Consider the following 19,074-nt stretch of genomic DNA (forward strand, 5'->3'; position numbering starts at 1 on the left):
TAGGAACCTATGAATGACACTTGTAACAACAGTGTTCTGATTTCTAACAAGAAGTTTTGGGTAATTTGTTTAAGCGCTAATATACTTGAAGTAGTATTAGAAAGTTATTTTGTGTTCAAGTACAAAAATAATAAATATACTTTTCTTTCGACCTACAAATGCATTTATAATAAAACTATATCTCTCCATAATTAAAAAGGAAGAAGATATTCATGCTATAGTTACATTTTTCTATGTTTATAATTTATAACCTACATCTTTCTTAAAAAAGGATTAAGGCAGGTTATAAAGCTACTGAGTCTGCAGGTGGGAGTGAAATAATTATAAGTATGAGGGGAGGAGGAATGTGGGAGCAGGGGATTGAGCAAGGCATTAAAGATACAAGCACTTAATCAATAAAAGGTGACAATGGCAGTGCCAGGGATGAGTCTCATTTGAGGTCAACAGGAGAGAGCCTTTCTGCTCTAGGGAAATCAATAACATTAGTGAGTGAGAAAAAGGAAGAATGAGAACTTATTGTGGACATAGAAAAAAATAAATATAATGTATTCAACTGGATAGTTCTATGAAAATTCAAGTCAATTTAATCCAACAAATGTATGTGAGCTCTTAATGTGAAAATGCGCACTCCTATGAGAAAATTTAAAAATTGAGTAAGAAGAGATTCCCATCCTCAAGGAGTTTACACACTAAACTGATGGGCCTAAGAAGAAGAAGGCAAATAAGAGCAGACCTTTATATTCATGGGACAAATGATGGAAAGGGATATTGAAGAATAAAATGTAATTGTGAATAAGCTCATTGATTTTTTTATTCAATCAGTTATGTAATCTACAATAGGTGTTGGCAAAGTTTTAGGCTTTGAGGATCAAGAGGCAAAATGGAAGATGTTAGTAGGTACTTACAGTATACAGTATACATTAAGAAAAAAAACCACCCCAAAGCAGGCATTCTGCAACCTAGTTTGCAACACTTGGAGTCCTTCTAGGGATGAGGAGCAGTGGTCTCTGTCCACAACTGTCTTCTCTCCAGAAGCCTAACCACCTCAACTTGGGCAGCTGGCCTGAATGAAGCCAAGCAACTCACCAAGTTGTTGACTCCAGAACTGTGAGTCCAAGACTCAGGGCCTGGTAGCTGACAACAGCAGAGCCTGTAATATGTAGATGGCAACCACAACACCCTGAGCAGGAGTGCTGGGAACAGAGGGGAGGTGTGTGGGGTGCTCACTGTGTTAACAGGGCCATACAAAAGCACAACATTCTGAGCTAAAAGTAAAAGTATGCCTTTCTCACTTCATTAACATGACAAAATGATTTTAAATCTGCCATACTGGGAAAAATGGATAGCCATATGGAAAAAGACAAACTTAGAATTCCTTACAGCATAAGCCAGGATAAGTTTCAAGTGGTTCAGAGATTTAAATGTAATTAAATTACAAAAACACTAGTAGATATATAGATAAATATAGACACAGACATAGGGGGAAATAGAGAGACAAGAATGCACTCCACTATTTAACACTGTGTTGGAGGAATTGGCCAATGCAATTGGACAAGAGAAAACAATAAGAAGCTAAGAACTGAAAAGAAAGAGGTAAAATTATCTTTAGTTGCAAATAATGAGATTATATTATAATAAAAATGGAAAAGAATCAATGAAACACCACTACAAACAATAAGAGGACTTAGATTATAAAATTATAACTTTAGTAGGTTATAAAATTAATGTAAAAAACCAATAGGCTTCATACGCATAGTTTAAAAAAACACATAATTCATTAGAAGGCCCCACTTACCTGGCAAAAATGAAAATAAAACACCTAGGTGGGGCTTCCCTGGTGGCGCAGTGGTTGAGAATCTGCCTGCTAATGCAGGGGACACGGGTTCGAGCCCTGGTCTGGGAGGATCCCATATGCCGCGGAGCAACTAGGCCCATGAGCCACAACTACTGAGCCTGCGCGTCTGGAGCCTGTGCTCCGCAACAAGAGAGGCCGCGATAGTGAGAGGCCCGCGCGCCGTGATGAAGAGTGGCCCCGTCTTGCCACAACTAGAGAAAGCCCTCGCACATAAATGAAGGCCCAATGCAGCCAAAAATAAATAAATAAATAAATTTAAAAAAAAAAAAAAAAAACAGGGCTTCCCTGGTGGCGCAGTGGTTGAGAGTCCGCCTGATGGTGCAGGGGACATGGATTCGTGCCCTGGTCCGGGAAGATCCCACATGCCGCGGAGTGGCTGGGCCCACTGAGCTTGCGTGTCCGGAGCCTGTGCTCCGCAACGGGAGAGGCCACAACAGTGAGAGGCCCGCGTACAGCAAAAAAAAAAAAAAGAAACACTTAGGTGTTACATTAGCAAGATATGTCCAAAACCAAACCTATATTTTAAAAATCATATGACATTCCTAGGAGAAACTAAGTAAACTTTAACAAGTAAAAAGATACACCATGTATTTAAATAAAAAGACTCAACATCATAAAGTTATCAGTTCTCCCTAATAAATAATTTAAAGCATTAACAAGAACACCATCAGGTTTTTTACCTGAATATAAACAAGAAGCTTAAAAAGTCCATTTGTAAGAACAAACAAGCAAGAGTAACCAGGAATACCATGAAATACAAGAGTAATGAGGAGGGTGCTAGGCATATCAGATATTAAAATGTACAATAAGACCTCCATGATTAAAATACTTTGATATTGGCCATAGCAATGAGACAGGATGGGAAAATCTGGAAACAAATCCACCCACATGTGAAATTTAGAGTAAATAAATATAGTAAGTACATATAATGTCATACAAAAAAGGTAGCATTTCAAATCACTGGGGAAAATACAAACTATTTAAGAAGCAATAATGAGATAACTGGATAGCCATATGGAAAATGATGAAATTAGATCCATTCCTCATGGCATATGCCAGGATACATTCCAAATAAATAGAGATTTAAATGCCAAGCAATCAAATGAAAACACAAGTGAACTCCTCTACAACCGGGGAGCAAAGAGAACCTTCCTAAGACTTGATCCAGAATCAATAAGGCAAAAAAAAAAAAAAAAAAAAGGTATACTTTGTTATATAAAGAAAAGATTTGCACACAGACACATACAACACAACAGATTAGGGGAAAAGACAATTGACATTGGGAAAAATAATTTGCGCTTATTACAGATAAGATGTTATTGTTTCTAGTACTATCTCTGACATACAAAGAGCTTCTAAAAATAGAACACAAAAAGGCAGCAACCTCAAAGTGGCTAGAGTTATGAACAAACAGTACACAGAAAAAGAAAGGCAAGTGGCTCTTAAATATAGGAAAACATACTCAATTTCACTAATGATAAAATAAATGTAAAATAAAACTACACCAAGATGCTGTTTCTCCACTATCAGACTGGATAAAATCCAAGCTAGACAACTAGCTCTGTTGGAAAGGCTGTGGGGAGAAAAGCATGCTCAAGTGTTGCTGGAAGAAATAAAAAATGGTACAGCCCCTGTGAAGGGAAATTTGGAAAAATCTAGCAAAGTTATATATGCATTTACCCTTTGACCCATCAATCCTATTTCCAGGAATCTATCTTAAAGATACATTGGCAAAAACATTAAGATATAGTTACAAAGCTAGAAATTACAGTTTAGTAAGAACAAAAACTGGAAGCAACTCAAATGCCATTAATAAGGGACTGGTTGAGTGAACTGTGGAACAGCTACACAATGAAGTATTAAGCAGCTGTGAAAAGGAGTAGAAATATATTCATATCCAACTATGGAGTTACCTCCATGATGTAGTGTTAAGTGAAAAATACAAGATAAAGAGAAGTGAGTATATTTTACTGCCTTTTATCTAAGAAAGGGAGATGCAAATGCATATCTATATGTATGTATTTATTTTCTCTTTAAAATAAATAATATAAATATTTATAAATAATACAAATATTTATAAATCATAAAATAAACTAGTTACCTAAGGAGAGGGAGTGAATGGCATGGAAGGGTTAGGGATAGTAACTAGAGTTCTTTGAATATATCTTGAAGACTTGATTTTGGAATCATGTAAATATTTTATGTAACAAAGTTAAATGTTTTAAAAAAATACTAAAAAGTAAAAGAAAACTGAGATAAATGAACCTAAATACATATCCAGTTGGTGGCATAAACATACAGAGAAGCATCCAGGTGATGTTAGAATATATTTTATTGTACATCTTTATTGGAATATACTCTAAAGACAAAGAACTACCCATCCCCCAAAATAAAAACAGAAGAAAAAAATATTGGTGGTGATGCTGGTTTTGTTATTCTGAGACTGTTGGGATTCAGCAAGTAACTGACTACGTTGATGTCACTGACAATTGTGATTTTCAGTGAAAACTGGGAAATAATCAAACATGAATCCTGCCTCTGGCATATGAGCTATACCTCAGCATAACTTAGTAGTTGATGAAGGAAAACTCCTCTTTACAGATGTCTTCTACCAACTAAATGAACAAGGAATGATACAGTAGAAGAGGTCCATGTTGCAACCCCTCATGAATTACATGAATTAGATCCTAAGGGACCTAGGTGGGTGTCGTTGGTGGCTGCTAACATCTCAAAGAGAGACACCAGACACTATGCCCCTCCTAGCGGAGGTACAACACACCACCCATGAGTAGCATTGCCACAAAAGTCAAACTGGGGTCTGATCAAGCTTCAGATCTACCAATTTATGGAGAATACATGTTAAATGACACTAGCAAAATCCAGACTGTAGGAAATTCTATAGGCAAAACAATTTCTTCCTCAACGACAACAAAAACTGTTAAGAAGAAAAAGGGAAAGGTAGAATATGAACCTATAAATTAAATGAGATAAATCAAACCAGGGCAATGTGTGGGCCTTATTTGGATCCCACTTCAAAGAAACAAAATTTAAGACAAATTTACAACATAGTTGGGGAAATGCGACCACTGACTAGAAATTAGATAATATTAAAGGATTATTGTCAATTTTTACAAGTGTGATCATGCTTTGGCAGGTGTGTTTTTTTCAATGAGTCTGGTTTTTCAGATGTACAACCTGAAATACTTTCAGATGAAATGATGAGATATCTGAAATTTGCTTCAAAATAATCTGGGAGGGCAAGAAGGTAAAACAGGATTTGGCAAGAGTTGATAAATGTGGAAGTTGGGGATAGAGTAAGTATATGGGAGGTCCATTATATTATTATTCTCCTTGTGTATTTTGATATTTTCTATGATAACAAAATAATTTAAAAACTATATTCCTCCCTGAAGCTCAATAAAACTACTTCATGTTGGATTTTTAAAATGTGGCCTGTAAATATAATTATTCTAATATATATATATATATATCTAATATATATCTGTCTATATAGAATATGTGTATTTATATATGCATACTATTTGCATTTATACACATATACATATTTACACATGTACATATGCATATATACACATATACATATATATGTATACATGTACATATACATTATACAGTAGTGCATTCAGATAAGCATCTGCCTTTAGTGACATGCTGCCTGGGTACCATTAGTGCTGAGGACTCAGGACCTCACACCACTGTCCTCTCTAGCCCTTGGAATCTGTGGTCAATGTGGAAACAAGCAATGAAATAAACAGGAAGGTCTTTAGCACGTGGTCTGACCCTTGGGCTCAGCCTCTGCTCATGACTAGTTCAACAGCTTTCAGTGGGGTAACTGGTTGAAATCAACTATACTATTCATCAGTCTCGTAAAGTATAACATTTATTTGGATTGGTGGTTTGGCAGAATTGGCTAGTCAGTTTATTAACTACTGTATAAAAAGATACATTAGTAGTCACTCAGGCTTTGAAAAATGTTTCCAGATTACTGAGACAGTTCTCTGATGCAATCTTTTTTTAAAGCAAACATTGTTATTGTCAGTAGTTTAAATTACTAGTTTCCAAAAAGAAGAAAAAAAGCACTACATCTCAAACAGTTGCATTTATGGAAAGCTGATGACAAATTACAGCTGACCCTTGAACAACGAGGAGGTTAGGGCACCAACCCTCCTGGCAGTCTGCATATAACTTTACAGTCAGCCCTCCGGATCCACAGTTCAGCATCTGCAAATTCACACAATGGCAGATGGTGTAATACTGTAGTAGGCATTTACTGAAAAAAATTCACATATAAGTGGACCCTTGCAATTCAAACCATGCTGTTCAAGGGTCAAGTGTACTCACGTTTAGTAGACTTTTACATTTAACATTGCATTTACTCTTGTACCCAAGGTCTCTTATTCATCACAGTTCTTTATGCAAACTTCACTACAAACACAGGGTATCTCATCAAAAAAAGTTAACAGGGAATGATTTCTGCCTCATTTGCCACTATCAATATCACCTGCAAAATTGTTGGACCTAACAGGAACCCCACCAAGGTGAAAAGTGTTCTTATGCCAATGCTATTATCAGCATCAGATACGTTATTGACTGTGATTCAGAGGCACACTAAATTAGAAACTTGTGAAGGAAGAAATTTATTAAATAACTAAAAATAAGACTTGCTCTTTTAGGGCCTATATTTCAAAGAATGGTGAGGTTGCTTTGTTCTTCAAAGCTCTATTAGTAAATGCAGTACAGATTATAGGATGAAATAAATAATCCTCCATTTTACTCAGAAGCTCTTGTAAGGGCAAACATAGAGTTTTAGAAATTCAAATGTGTTAGTGTACCATTAAATGTACGGCACATTCATGCATGCCCTCTGGTCCTACCTATGGCCCATTAGGCCCAGCGTTGGGTCTCTGGTGTGTGAAAGAGCAGAAATGTCCCCAGGGATGCCCAGAATCTGGTGGGTCTTCATAGCTAGAGCTGCCCTTTATGCCAATGTTCTTAGAGAAACAGCAACAATTCATTAAGCCTCTATTCTGAGTTGCAAACAAAACCCAAATTGTGTATTGTAAGTTTGCAAATAAGTCAAGCCACCACAGAAACTGTGAAAGCTGAACCGAGAGAAAAAAGGAGCTCTGTAATCTTTAATATTTTTAAAAGTTAATTAAGGGCTTGGGAAATGCCTCAAATTCAAAGCAGGGAGAACTGATGCCATCTAATCACAGACCCACACAGCAGCCAGGCAAAACTCTCCCCAAATGCCTCCAATTTAGACAGGAGGGACCACCAGGAAGGGGAAACATTTCTGCCTTCATGCCCATTCAGTTCTTGGCCTTGTTTCTGGGCCTTCCAACAAGCATATCAATTAGTAGCTCCAATTGTGAGGGTGTTTTTTTTCTTTGTAATTCAAACACCTGTCCACTAGAAACTGGACGGAGGCCACTGAACAGTCAGATGGTAACTGTAATGTTTATAGATCCAATCCATAGATCTGCCTCTATGTTGCATAAAGTGCCAAAAAGTTATATAGCCAGACATCTGGCAACTGGAAGAGTGTCTATCTCTTTAGCACTCCGCCTAGCCCTCAAAGTTCTATTTGTACTTGCTAGGCTGATCCTGGGAAAGCAAGAGTTATTTTTAAATTGTTATCTCCCTCATTTCTGTCCACAGAGTTGCAGCAACAACTTCTGGTGACTTACTCTCTGCCAGAACTACAGTCAAACCAAGATAGAAAAAGAGCTTCCAGACCTTGGGCTTCCCGTATCTGTTTCTGCTGAGCTCTCCCTATTACTCAACTTGGCCAAATACAATCAAACAGCCTCTAGTTCTATTTCTCCCTAGTGCCTCAGTCATTTTCAGAAAATAATCTGAGTATTTGGAGAAGTATTCAAATTTATTTAAACTTTGGGGAAACAAATAGAGCTTTAAAGGAACTGTACTATAAAGAGTCCTGACAGGCCCTCAGAAGTTAATGTGCATTGCCACCTTCTACATTTTTATTAGGAAGGGACTGAGACAAAGAAAGGATAGAGCAGGCACATCATGGACACGTGTTTTCAGTGCTAACTGGTAGCCTGGAATATGGTGGAGGAATGATGGGGCCATAAAAAGTAGAACTTTTGTTAATTAGTGATGGAATTCTATAGCTTCCCACAAAAGGCACCTCTAATTTTTTTCTTAAATTCATTCATTTAGCAAGCATTTATAGACTGTATCCTACATTTGTACACGTAACTTTCTTGAAATTTGTACCAAGTGGTATGTGTGACTACTAAGCAATAGATATATTTTACAAGGAGAATTCTGATATTTGAAAGTTTAGACAAGAAATCCTTAACTAGACCTCACCTTTACTGTGTTTCTATGTTTTTATAAAGTCTTTTTAATTTTATGATGTTCCTTCACAACAGAGAACATATCAAGGCATTTCCTACTATGACTAGAGAGACATTACTATGTAAGCCAGATGCTTTCTTTTGCATTTCTCTTCAGCTTCTTATGCATCCCTCCTTTTCCCCACTTTACCTCTCTGGGAAGCATGTCAAGCATCCACAGGCCATTGACAGCCCTGCTAGAGGCATTAAGGGTTAAGAGTATTTTTATTACAGATGAGGACAGGAAGGATCTGGAGAGAATCACCTCAGGTAACATTTTATTTATTTTACTTGCCATTAAAGCTCATCAAAACAACTCCGTGGCTATGTGTAATTCAAATGAATAATTAATGCTAAAAAGTTAAGGGTTTCAGAATCTTAATAGTGAGAGGGACAGAGGCATGGGGACCCATCTCTGTGGCTGTCCATTCACTCCTGTTCTTGGCTCTCTTCGGCTCCTTGCCCTCAACAATGGGGTTTAATCTCACTCTGTCATGTGGTAACTTGTGGTACTCTCTCAACTGTGTTTATGAAATTTCTATGTGATGGAGGAGGAGTCCAGTAGTATAGGCTCATTGGACAAATATGATACTCTAGTTTCCAAAGTGACTTAATAACACAAGTAGAACTTAAGCCTTTTGGTATCAACCAAGAGATACCTCAGTAAGTCAATGTTTATATAAATAGAATCAAAATCGAAATAAATTCTGGGTCTGTCAATTACATTAATGAGATTCATTTTTCTATCTCCAAGTCAGTAATATGTCTCCAAAATCAGTGATTACTATGGCTGCTGAAGCGTTTTTCTGAACGCTTATAACTCAGAGATACACCGGCACATGTACCTCAGCTTCTACAACTTCACCACTGGGGACACTGACATGTCATTCCACATATAGCAGGGTTGCAAAGTTTAGCTCACACTGTAACTCATACATGCACGGGAAGTATATCCTTGTTGATGAGGTTGGGCCCTCTCGCCCTCCTCTTCCCCCTCCCTTTCCCCCTCTTGCTTGCTACGACGCCCTGAGCTAGAAAAAAGGTGGGATTTTACTTTGACTTTTCCTATGTCATATTTTCCTGCTACCATGGAGCCATGGAACAGGCTCACCTGACATCAGGAGATAAGGGAATTTAGAAAATCTGCTCTCAGGACAACATTCTGACTTGTAAGGTATTAGTCGGACTTACTTTGAATTTCAAAAGCTGAATATTACCGAGATCTTTACCTTTACATTCCTCCAGCAAATGTTATAATCTACCCCCAGGAAGGTGGTTGTCTGATTGATTGAGAAAAATCCTGCCTTTGGAAAGGTAAAGAGGAAAGCAAGAGTATTTAAAAACCAATTAACCCTCTTACACATGTATTGATATAGGATGACTCACGTGCCCTTCTATTAAAAAGTGCACAATATAGCATTGGGATTTGGTGCTGTGATGAACTGGAAAAAGATCATTAGTTTCTCTTCTTTTTCAAGGGGACTTTTGACGACCTATATCTGGCATTCTATATAAGTAGAAACGTCAAGGGACATTATAGACAAGCAAGATAGCAATGCAGGAGACATTTTGTAATTTTACAGAGATACAAAAACTCTTGTCATTTTTCAGCAACCAGTTAGTACACGTGTACAAACACACAGGAAAACGTTAAGCCTCATTACTATACCCATCCCTTATTTTAGGGTAAGTGCCAGTTGAACAGGAAATTACACTAAAGAGACAATAAGACAAATGAGAAAGAAAAGAGCTTCAAGATTTAGGAAGATATTTCAGATGCCATTTTTTAATAGCCTCTGGAACTTTAACTTTCTATTTAAAATTCTTACTATTTTAATCAAAACATTGTATGAAAAGTTATCATCCAAAATTTCACATACATATATAAGCTTTGGATGAAAATGTTCACTGGACAGGACTTTAATCTCCCAGCAGGCAGACTTCCAGAAAGCCACTTCTGAACCAGATTTGTGCTCCTTTGGTTAAAGAGTAAACTTATACTTTGCATTTAAGTTAATTAAGCAAAACCTGGTCTCTGTTGGGCTAGGAAAACTTGGAGACACTTCCTCAAACAGCTGAGAAAACATCATCTGATTCAAGGCAAGAATTCACCTGTTCATGCTGCTCTCCAGTGAATACTGAGTGACAGTGATGTCTGTCCATCTGTTTTGGAGCATGAATAGAGAGGAGCAAGAAGGGATGGTGGGAAATCCTTTATTTAGACTCACAGGTCTATCTAGATAAATATATAATAAGGAGGATGGGAGGCTTTAGATGACCTGTAAGGGGCTTCATATCCAGCAATACTAAAATCCCCCAAGTTTCCCATGTTTTAGCAAGTTTATTAGGTCGTAAGTAAGGCCTTCTCAAGCTCAGGTGTAGACCTTCTGAAAGATGTGTGCAAAGTTGCAGGTGTACGTGTATAGATTTGTCTGGAGGGAGAGTGCATAGCTTCCATCAGATCCTTGAAGGAGTGTGATAGCCCTTCTGAAAGATTAAGAACACTTCTTTAGGATAAAGATTGGGATACATTAGAAAGGTAATAGAGGTGGCTGGCAACTGTTGGCTACTCACTGTGTCCCACCACCCTACAGAACCAGTAGTCCCCAAGGACTGACTGGGTGGGCTGTGCACCAGGGATCAGCAAGACTACCCACTGAGATATGGGGAGAAAACATTGAACTTGTATTTGTATTCATTGTTATTGTGATAAAGAGAAAAATGAGCACGACAGGTATTTAATATATGGATTTATGGCAGCACCCTCTCTCAAGCCATGTTAGATTATTAAGGGGTCCTGAAGGGAAATGGGAATTCTGCAGTGTGCAGGGGGCTTTGGCCGTGGCCCCATCATTTGTTCATTTTCTAGTTTATCATGATGTGTAGTTTATGTGAACCAAGATAAGTGGATTTACAGGCTGAAATCTTTAAAGAGTAGAATTCCCCCCCCAGTTTTATTGAGAAAGAATTGACATACATTACTGTATAAGTTTAAGGCATGCAGCATGTTGGCCTGATTTACATATATTGCAAAACGATTACCACAACAGGTTTAGCTAAAATCCATAATCTCATATAGATACACTAAATGGAGAAAAAGAAGAAAAGGAAAAAAAAAATTCTCCTTGTGATGAGAACTCTTAGGATCTACTCTCTGAACAACTTTCCTATATATTATACAACAGTGTTAGCTGTAGTCATCATGTTGTACATTACATCCCTAGTACTTGTTTACCTTTATATCTGGAGGTTTGTACCTGTTGACCACCTTTTTCCAGTCCCCCTTCCCCCAACCCTCTGCCTCTGGTAACCACAAGTCTGATCTCTTTTTCTACAAGTTTTGTGTTTTATTTGTTGTTTTTTTTTTTTTTTAAATTCCACAGACAAGTGAGATCACACAGTATTTGTCTTTCTCTGTCTGACTTATTTCACTTAGCATAATGCCTTCAAGTTCCATCTACGTTGTCCCAAATGGTAGATTTTTTCTAGTTTTTTTATGGCTGAATAATATTCCATTATAATATATATATATACACACACACACACACACATACAACTTCTTTATCCATTTATCCATCAGTGTACACACTTTGGTGTTTCCATGTCTTGCCTATCGTAAATAATGCTGCTATGTACTGAGGGTGCAGATATCTTTTTCAGTTAGTGTTTTCATTTCCTTTGGATATATTCTCAGAAGTGGAACTGCTGGATCATACAGTACTTTCTGTTTTTAATTTTTAAGGGTCCTCCATGGGTACTGGTTGTACCAATTTACCATCCCACAAACAGTGCACAACAGTTCCCTTTTCTCCACATCCATGCCAGCATTTGTAATTGCTTGTCTTTTTGATGATGGCTATTTTAACAGGTGTGTGGCAATATCTCACTGTAATTTTAATTTGCATTTGCCTAATGACTAGTGATGTTGTGCATTTTTTCTTGTACCTATTGGCCTTTCTTGTATCTTCCTTGGAGAAATGTTTATTCTGGTCCTTTGCCCATTTATTAATTGGGTTACTTGAATTTTTGCTATTGAGTTGTATGAGTTTTTTACATATTTTAGATATTAACCCCTTATCAAGTATATGGTTTGCAAATATTTTTCCCATTTTGTTAGGCTGTTTTAAGAGTAGAATTTTTATAATATTTTGTTATGACATGGGTGTGACTATGAAAATGCTTGGTACCACAGAGAGGTTCTCCAATTATTCCTAGAAACGTATCATAAAAGTTACTGAGCTTAATCATGAATTACACATTTTTAAGCAAAAAGATATGCCCCAAATTTGCTAGGTTGTTTTCTGTGATAAAATGTGGTTGTCTGTCAATAACACGCTGTCTAGAATTTTTTTGTTTTTGTTTTCTTTTTTAAATCAACACACTTCATCTATACCTTGCAGATAAATGTGACTAAACAATGAGAGAGAAAATAGGTGTTTTAGGAAAATAATCTCTGACATGGAAAGAGCATTTTTTAAAAAAGATATTGGAAGTGTTTTCATCATAATGATTTTTTTTCCTGAAAATTCTGTTACCTACCAAAACTTTTAAACCTAGAAGCAAATCCAGAAACAAATCTTACCCATTTACAAATCTTCCAAATGAAGAGTTTCACAGTGTTTTGAACCTATTCAGTAAAATACAATGATTTCTGATTATTTTCAAAAATAACTGACTGAAACCAGACAAGATGAACATTTATTAACTGAATTTCAACCAAAATCTTTCCATAATTGGTGTATTGGTTTGCAAATTTTAATAAGTGTAGCCAGAAATTTATGTCTTTCATTTCAATATTCATATTTTAATGAAGTATATTTTAAACTGTGATGGTCACTAAAACAAAGTAGAAACAGACCTCTAAATTAATTATATCACTATGCTATAGCAAAATTTTAAAAAAAATAATCATTTTAAATACATTGCTCTCATAAAAATATTAGTTCAATATAATAAAATGTTATCTAAGTATAGTAATCATTTTCCCTGAGAGCAAATATGTATTCGGTATTGTTAATGAAACAGATGAAAATATGTTTTGAAATAGTTTATTTCAATCATTTAAAATTTCTATTTTTGTGTATATTTTATAACATGTATAATATTTTAGTTTAGTGGTACTTCATTTAATTTATAAGTGTAGAAATATTTTATACATATATTAAGATATGCAGACTCATATATATATTTTTTAAATTAATTAATTAATTTTTGGCTGCGTTGGGTCTTCATTGCTGCTTGCAGGCTTTCTGTAGTTGTGGTGAGCGGGGGATGCTCTTTGTTGCGGTGTACGGGCTTCTCATTGCAGTGGCTTCTCTTGTGGTTGTGGAGCACGGGCTCTAGGCGCACGAGCTTCAGTAGTTGTGGCATGTGGGCTCAGTAGTTGTGGTCCACGGACTCTAGAGCGCGGGCTCAGCAGTTGTGGCCCAAGGGCTCTAGAATGCAGCCTCAGTAGTTGTGGCCGAGGGCTCTAGAGTGAAGCCTCAGTAGTTGTGGCCGAGGGTTCTAGAGCACAGGCTCAGCAGTTGTGGCTCACGGGCTTAGTTGCTCTGCGGCATGTGGGATCTTCCCGGACCAGGGCTTGAACCAGTGTCCCCTGCATTGGCAGGCGGATTCTTAACCACTGCGCCAACAGGGAAGTCCCTATGTATTTTTTTTTTTTACTGATGAGGAACAATATCAAGGGGCTTGGGACTGGTGCTGTAAGTCCTTGACATATATTTTCCTAATTAACTCTCTTAACAACTTATGAGGTAGGTATTGTTATCATTCCAATTTTACAGATGAGGAAAGAGGGCCAGAGACCTTCAGTAATTCAGAAGCTCACCCATAGTCACAGAGTGGATGGTTGATTTTAAATTTGTAAGCTCTAGCATCTGATATCAGAGCCTATGTTTGGCACTAGAGCTACTGAACTAGAACAACCTCTTAGTAGAGAACATGCTTAAGAACCCAGAAAGGCTCAAGGTTAAGTCAAGCTGTGGTTGAGAAGAGTTAGTGGTTAATCACTAGGTGCCAAGTTTTACTTAAGTGCCCATTTCTTTACATTTTACTCTAATTGTGCACAGTATTTATTTCAGGTGTGGGATAAGTACTGCAAGGTGTACTGATTATTTGTTTTGATACCCTCTCCTATAGGAAAACCTATAGTCTGAACACAAGGCACTAACCAGAGTACCACAGATCAGCTGCTGGAAGCATTCTGTAATTGCAAGCAATGCATTTAAGAGAAAAAAATTACTTCATTACTGTCCATACAAACTCAAGCCCCAAAAAGTGACAGCAAAGTGACACCTACAAATCTTATAGCTATCCATGGAAATGATTAGGGGGCATCTGATTGGATCTTTGCTCTATCAAAAACATCTCCACAACCTTTTATACGGTCAATTTATGTACAATGTATAGGAACTTCTGAAACTTGGGTTACTCTGTGATGGGCTATGATATCTGCAATGGGGCCATTATCGTCCATCATGTCAACGCGTGCTCTTTAACAAGGAGATTACTGACAAGATGGGGCATAATAACAATGGGGAAAATGTTAAAATGTTACTGTCTATCATGTCAGCTCACTGTCCACCACCTGGCTAATGTCAGCTTGTTACAGCAACCTCATAGGCCAGCAAGCTGAGGCCACATATCTCAATGAAATAACCCCATCATTTAATTTTATTCTTATTTTCAAAATATACCCAAAGGCTGCAAGCACCCTAACGTGTCAAGCTTCAGGCAGCAGTGAATTTCCGTGGCAGTTATAAGCCTCTGAAACAGGGTCTTATAATGGAAAAACTGACAGACCCTTAACTCTAGCTGCACTAAGAGGAGTCGCTATGATAAAAGCTAGCTTAATAAACCGCAATTTGCCCCAATTACGTGGGGCTGCTTCAATCTCCGATAAGCCTGATGTTCAACCTGACCTAATAATTTGTGCCCTTCAGATTGTATGCATTGGCAGTTTCTAAGTGGGTTCCTTCCACCCTGAATGGAGGCTGTGTGATGAATCCAGATTCCTGGTTTTGACAGCCAGGTCTCTGCCTGGGAGATTAAATCAGTGAGCATGCAGTAAGACTTGTCAGTGAAAGAGGAAAGAATTAGTGGTAGATCTTGGGTGAAAAGTGAGTGTTTCACTTGCCTTACCAGTGGAGAGTCATGGTCAGCAGGCTTAAAGGCAGTCAGATGGTGGCTGGTAGAGGTGAATGACAGAGCATGCAATCAACAACTATACATTCATAAAGCCAGGGAGTCAGGCATGGTGCCAAGCCCTAAGGGAGTAACATAATTATTTCCCTTAAGGAGCTGATAGTTTAGTGAGAGATAAAAATATCAAGAAATAAATACACTTGTTTTTTTAATAGTTTTTTTTTAGATGTTGGGGGGTAGGAGTTTATTAATTAATTGATTAATTTTTGCTGTGTTGTGTCTGTTTCTGTGCGAGGGCTTTCTCTAGTTGTGGCAAGCGGGGGCCACTCTTCATCGCGGTACGCGGGCCTCTCACTATGGCGGCCTCCCTTGTTGCGGAGCACAGGCTCCAGACACACAGGCTCAGTAGTTGTGGCTCACGGGCCTAGTTGCTCTGCGGCATATGGGATCCTCCCAGACCAGGGATCGAACCCGTGTTCCCTGCATTAGCAGGCAGATTCTCAACCACTGCGCCACCAGGGAAGCCCTACAGTTGTTTTTTTTGTTTGTTTTTTTCCTTTGCTCCCCACTGGGGCAAGATAGAATGGGAGTGTGGAGTACCTTGATTTCCGTGTATCATTTACTACTATATCGTGCATCTATTCATCCACCTACCCACTCACCCACACATCTTCCCACCCACACACCTATCCATTCATTCACTTGACATTTACTGAAGGTCTCTTATGTGTTGGGCCCTGTTTTCTTCCAGACCTCAATACTTCCTCCTTCAAACCAGCATCTCTTCTCCCAGCTTTCCTATTCCTGCTTGAAGTATCAGTATTCTTCCATTCACACCTTCATCTCCACCACCTCCACATGTGGAGTCTCTCTTCTCCGTCCTTGTTGCTTCTACTTCCTCCTTCCCACTCCCATAGTTACCACCTCAGTCCAGGCTCTTAGGTGATGAGCAGAATGCCTACTCAATCTTTGGCTTGGAACTGAATCAGCTAAGCTCCACATTGACCTTAGTGACCTGTCTCCCTGCCTCTTTATCATGTCATCCTACTTCATTTTTCTACATATCCCCTTTTGATAGTTTAATAATTAGTTCCAGGTGTTTAGGAACCTTATCTTGTCCACTGCTGACAAATGAACCCCATGCCTAGATGGATCATACCCTTTTTTATTCATGCCAGTAAATATTTATTGAATGAACGTTTCCTCAAAATTCAGCCTAGCCTCATCTCCTCCATGAAACTTTTCATGACCTCCCCTTCCCAGCTCTGAATCATGTACATAACTTTCCCCTGTGTTCCAATAACACTTAGACCAGAACTCTAACAAAATGCTTACAAAAGGGCATTCTAATTATATTTACTTGTCCGTCTGTCACCCCTGTCCTAAGAACCTGAGGGTGGGCATGTCCTGTCCCATGTGACTTTGCATCCCCATTCCAAGTGCCTCTCACAGACTGAAGTACATGTTTGTTGAGTCATTTGTTAAGTAAGTGAATATTTAAATAAATGAGTTACAGAAATAACCATGAGCTGCAATCATATGTACAAGCTTTGGCTACTAGGATAGCCAAAGAGTAAAAAATCATCATCACCTAAATGAGTTTTTGATCAATTTGGCTGTCTATGAAATTGCGTTGAATATAGACAATATTTTCAATAGAAGAAACACAGATGTTTGGATTGACATCTGTTTTGACTCAGGACAAGAATAGGCTTGAGAACCTGAGTGTAATCAATGCTCTGGATCACTGTAAACTGAGGGCCTTTAAACCAGGGTTGTGTACGAGCCATTCACAGACCCTCAGGCTCCAGAGTGCCCCCGGAATTCACCTGCACAAGGAAGTAAGGAGTAAGGAGGGACTTGCTGAGAGCTGCATGGTACCCTGAGAATGGTGTAGTTGACTAAAATGACACAGACTTGAGTAAATGTCCACAGTTTACTAGAGCTAGGGTTTCTGACTTTTGTCTTCTTCTACTTGGTTCCTGCAATTGACTGTTGATTTGGCTGGACCAGCTCAGTAACCAGAGGCATGATCTTCCAAGACAGAATCTCAAGGACCAGCATATGATTGTACTTGTGTGAAAGCTGCTCTTCCTTCCTTCCTTCCTTTTTCTAACTTTCCCTTCCTCCCTTCCAACCTCTCTTTCTTGTGATCCTCCATTTGTTGAGTGTCTGATATGTTTTGGACTCAGAATTTGGTCTTGTAGAGAAAACAGTATGAGTATTTGCCCCCAAGAAACATGTGATATGGTTGGAGAACTAATTAAGTACACATAATAATAACTCAAAGGAATGTGAGATGTGTGTCATCAGAGTAGTTCTGAAGTGCTATCGTTCAGTTTACAGAAGAAAAAGGCATATGGTGGGCATTGGGAATATAATGATAAATAAGATACAATCCCTTACCACCATTTTAGTTTCTTGCATATTGAGAAAGACTAGCATACAAGTATATCATTATAAAATTAGCAGTATTAAAAACAGTGCTCTAGAAGGACAGATGAATAGCATCTTACTCAGCTGGGGATTCAGAGATGTCTTCCTAAAGGGATGACTCCTGAGCAAATCCATGGTTGATTTAACTTAGTTATCAAGTAGCACTTAATATGTACCAAACATTGTTCTAGACACTGCTCATATATTAGCTCATTTAATCCTCACAACAATCCTATAAAGTAGGCGCTATTCTCACTTCCATTTTGTCAATAAGAAAACTGAGACACAGAGAAGTTAAGTAACTTGTTCAAGGTTACATAGCTTATATGTGTTAGAGCTTGGATTCAAGTGTAGGTAGTTCAGTTCTTGAGTCTAGTGACTATGCTACGCACATTCCAGCATTCAAAAATACATGAATAAAATTCAAAGGCAAACAATAATCTGGCAAAATATTTTCATCACACGACAGTGCTAATGCTATAAAAATTTTTTCAGATTACTTTTCAAAAGTTAAACACTCCAGTAGAAAAATGGGAAAGGAACACTAAAATTCCCCAAAGGAGTGATAAATGATTACTGAATATGTGGAAATATTTAAACTCACTAAAAAGAAACACAAAATAAAACAAGATCCCTGTATTACCTACTAAATCGGAAAGTTTCATTTAATTATTGGTATAGCCTTTCTGAGAAAAATTTGGCAATTTGCATTAAAAGCCTTAAAGTGTTGCTTGCATATTTTTGATTCAACAAATACACCTTCAAAAATTTATATAAAGGAAATTTAAGTGTATGTTTGAACAATTTCATCAGTAAGGATAATATTTATCATAGTATCATTTATAACTATGTAAAATTGGAAATAATGTAAATATCCAACAATAGGGGATCGATTAAATAAGTCATAGTGCTTCCACACAATCGACTTCTATGTAGCCATCAAAATGTAATACTGAAGCATAATATTAAGTGATATAGGAAGTTATTCATGATTTACAATTAAGTAAAAACAATCAAGTTATAATATATACAGCATATTTCAACTTTTATAGAAACTATATTTAAGTGTAGAAAAAAATGTCAGTATTGTTCATCCAATGGGAGTTTTTTATGTTATTCATTTTGCTTATCTGAATTTCCTAATTAAAATATATTGCTGGGACTTCCCTGGTGGCACAGTGGATAATACTCCACACTCCCAACACAGCAGGCCCAGGTTCGATCCCTTGTCAGGGAACTAGATCCCACATGCAT

This window comes from Mesoplodon densirostris, chromosome 15, assembly GCF_025265405.1.
Source record: "Mesoplodon densirostris isolate mMesDen1 chromosome 15, mMesDen1 primary haplotype, whole genome shotgun sequence".
Taxonomy (NCBI): domain Eukaryota; kingdom Metazoa; phylum Chordata; class Mammalia; order Artiodactyla; family Ziphiidae; genus Mesoplodon; species Mesoplodon densirostris.